Below are 4,292 nucleotides of genomic sequence, written 5' to 3'. Positions count from 1 at the left end.
TCGTGCTCCTCTAGGACATTCCACAATACACACTCTGAGCCAGTGAGGTTCTTCTGATTATTTCGGATGAGGAAACTGAGTTATCCTCCCTAGGAGGGTTTATGTGAATAATCTTAGAATTGACATTTAAATTCAATCAACCATTTTTTCATTTGTCAAATGCCAGACACTGTGCTAGACACCTTTGTGTTTGTTATTACATCTAATACTCAAAATAATCTTAGGAGGTGGGCATTATTATTATAAACTCATTTAAGAGGTAAGGCAGCTGATGAGAGGTTTAGAGTAACGTGCTCAAAGTAGCATATGTAAGGAAAAATAAATCCCTCTAGCTTCTCCGACTCATTCTATATTTCTAGTATACTGTGCTGCTAGAAAGGAGCCCTGTTGGTACAGTGGTTAAGCACTTGGCTGTTAACTGAAAGGTTGATGATTTACACCCACCATTCCATCCATGAGAGAATGATGTGGCAGTCTATTTCCATAAAGATTATAGCTTTGGAAATCTGTTTTTTGGAGGCCGTTTTACAGTGTCCTGTAGTGTCACTGTGACTCAGAATCAACTCGAAGGCAGTGGGTACTGGTGCTGATAGAGACTGGACTGGCGGGCAGTCAGCTTTCCCTTTGCCCTTGCTCCCTGTCTCTCTCCAGTTCTTTTTGTGATTATATTTTTGTAGAATACTGGCTCCCAGTTGTTTATAATAGCTACAGGAATAAGTAACAGAGACACTGGGTAAGGTCATTAAATTTGTATTCTTGATCATCCAAATAAGTATGGGAAATAGAGAGGACTTTGTGCCCCTATGGACATGTGGTAGCTGCTATGCATACACTGCTGGGGCCTTATGTTATAGAACAAGTCTCTCTGCTAGGCATTCTCATTTTCACATGGAAGACAAGAAAGTGAGCCTTTGAAAGACTCACCAGCTTGCCCCCAAGTTACACAGCTAATGAGTGATTGAGTAGGCATTTAAAGACAGGTCTGTCTGTGTCCAAGTCCTATGGTTTTTTGGTTCCATTATTATTTCCTAATTAAATATTAACTTTATGGAGCTCTGGTAGCGTAGTGGTTATGAGTTGGGCTGCCAACCTCAAGGTCGGCAGTTCGAAACTACCAACGGTTCTGTGGGAGAAAGATGAGGCGTTTTGCTCCTGTAAAGATTTACAGCCTCGGAAATCCTGTGCAGGGTCACTATGAGTCGGAACCGACTCTACAGTACTTACCAACCAACCAACAACAACAAACATTTACTTTGACCAAGATTTGGTTACAGGAGACAAAAATGTTAGGAGAGGCATAGAGAAGTTTGCTCAAAGGTCCTTCCTTAAGGCTTTGCCATCTAAATATTTCTCTCACTGCTATCAGAAGATGATCTAGATGGCTGAGACAACGCAAAGACGAATCAGAACATCTGAGACCAGAGGCCCAAATAAAGACTCATGACCCAGTATGTGTACCAGTACACCCAGCCTGCCCCGCTGGTCACCTCATGACCGTGACTTTCCTGTCTACTGACCTGCTGTCTCCCTTTACAGGAGTAAAGATGGTGTTTGCTTTCCATCCTAAATGATGGTGGTCCTGTGAGCTGTTAAGAAGCCAACATATTCCAGGCTCCTATGTTAATGGCCTGGGGATTAAAACTAAACAAAACAAACAAGCATTTGACAATAAATGAGTCTATTGAAAGTGAGTAGTGAGTGCTGAGGGGAATACGTGTTTCTTGCTTGTTTATTGACTCTGTTAGTTGGGGCGAGTCTCTAAACTTTGGCTTGCCTCTGTTGTGCCGGCTATAAAATGGGGGATAACGGGAGCACATGTCTCCTTCACACTCAGAGGTGGTGAGAGGTTAATTACTTAATGCTTCAAAATTCTTCAGGCTTCCTGGTCAGGACCAGACATTGGAAGGGGTTTCTTGCCGAATCTTATCAGAATTTTCTCAGACTCTTGATATTTAAGTCTTAGGAAGCAGGATGAAGAGTGGAAGAAAAGAAGCAGTGAGAAAGCAAAAGGAATCAGAACAGAGGGAGTACGTTTTTGGCTTCCCTCAGAAAAATGGGGGGAAGAAGACTCGAGGAGTCAGTTCACTCTGGGTTTTTGCAGACTTCTATACTTGGAAAAAGGAACTCTGATAGCGTAGTGTTTACAAATCGCGCTGCTAACCTTAGGGACAAGGAGCTCTGGTAGCGTAGTGGTTACGAATTGGGCTGCGTACCTTAAGGTCAGCGGTTCGAAACTACCAGCCGCTCCGCGGGAGAAAGATGAGCTTTCTACTCCCGTAAAGATTTACACCAGGGTCGCTATGGGTCTGAACCGACTCGACGGCACTTAACAACAACAACAACAACCTTAGGGACAGCAGTTTGAAATTACCAGCTGTTCCGCGGGAGGAAGATGAGGCTTTGTGCTCCCGTAAAGATTTATAGCCTCGGAAACCCTGTGCAGGGTGGCTATGAGTCGGAACGGACTCCACGGCACATAACAACAACAACAACAACATCAACAATACTTGGAAAGGGGAGTCCTGGTGTGGCGCTGTGGGTTAATGCGCCAGACTGCAAAACCGTTTGAACTGCAAGGTTGGCGGTTCAAGCTCATCAGCTGCTCCTCGAAAACCCTATACAGGGTTGTTATGGGTCGGAATCGACTCAACGGCACTTCACAACAACATACTTGGAAAGGAGTCCTGGTGTGGTGCTGTGGGATAAAGCACTGGACCGCAAGGTCGATGTCGATTTGAACAAAAAGGTCAGTGGTTCACACTCACCAGCTGCTCCTTGGAAACCTTATGCAGGGTTGCTGTGAGTCAGAACTGACTCGACAGCACTTAACGACAACAATAATACACTTAACAAGAAGTCCCTGGCTGAAATCTGAAGGCTATTTGCCTGTGGACGACTTTAGCCAAGCAGAACTTAATTCCATCTTCTGTCTAGGTTTAAGTTTTCAGATGCCAATTTTTCTAGAGTACATATACACCTCTGAGAGCTTAACTGCCAGGGCTAAAATCAGTATATTTAAAAGTGGGTTTTAGCTTTTTTGGCTATAACTGACCCTAAAATAAAGGTTATTTAACTTCTTAAAAAAAAAAAAAAAAAAAAGAAGGATGGCCAAGGAGAAGAGAAAAAGCGGGATACAGGACCCTATCCAGAGAATCAGCGACACCAAAGATGGAGGGAGAGACGAGGACATGGAGAGAGAGAGAAGCTGAGGACTGAGGACTCCGGACTCATGGAAAGAGAGGGACTGGGTGCTAGCTGCCAGGAGACAAGCTTACAGAATGTGCTCTTTGATTATTTAAACTATTATATATTCCTGAGTGCTTCTGTGTACCCCCCCACCCCCACACACACACAAAGAAAAGGGAATGGAAGCAAATACTGTTGAATGATGATGCACGGAGGAGATTATAATCATTGCAATGAAACAATGGTGTAAAGCCGATGTTCTCCCATGTAAACTATCACTCAGTTCACACACACATACACACACACACACACAAAAAGTGGATTTTAGGGCATGTTTTCTAGGGAAGCAAAGCTAGTGAAACACTTTATACAAAGGTGAATAAAAAATTATCTGCACTCCGGTTATATTAAAATACCTGTCCACGTCCACAGCTAATGACAACATTGAGAGTACATATTAAATGGTTCTGTTGAATAGACAAGTGGCAGTAGATTATGTGGCAAATCATTTGCAAATCAGCTATGGCTCAGCCTGTGAATTTATTCCATGACAGACTTGGGTTTCGAAAAGTTTATGTGAGATGCCTACCAAATCAGCTCATGGAAAGCACAAACAGAAGTGTTTGGACATCTGCAAACAAAATTTGGACTAATGCTAGAAAGAAGGTAAAATTTTCTTTAAAAAAATAGTTACTGGTAATGAAACATGGATTCGTTACTATGAGCCTGAGAGTAAATGGCAGAGTATGGACTAGAAACATCCTCAATTGCCAGCAAGAAAAAGTTCAAAAGTCATCTATCAACTGGGAAATTGATGCTTACAGTTTTCTGGGATTCTCAGGGGCCAGTATTGGAACACTACCAGGAAAAAAGTGTTGAAAGTATTGAAGAGCAAAGATGTCAGCTTGAGGACTAAGGTGCCTGACCCAAGCCATGGTATTTTCAGTAACCTCATATGCATGCGAAAGCTGGACAGTGAAGAAGGAAGACCATAGAAGAATTGATGCCTTTGAATTATTGTGTTGGAGGAGAATACTAAAAGTGCCAAGAACTGCCAAAAGAACCAATAGATCTGTTTTGGAAGAAGTGCAGCCAGAGTGCTCCTT

The sequence above is a fragment of the Chrysochloris asiatica genome, unplaced genomic scaffold (genome assembly GCF_000296735.1).
Source record: "Chrysochloris asiatica unplaced genomic scaffold, ChrAsi1.0 scaffold00064, whole genome shotgun sequence".
Taxonomy (NCBI): Eukaryota; Metazoa; Chordata; class Mammalia; order Afrosoricida; family Chrysochloridae; genus Chrysochloris; species Chrysochloris asiatica.
Note: the sequence above shows the minus strand (reverse complement) of the source record.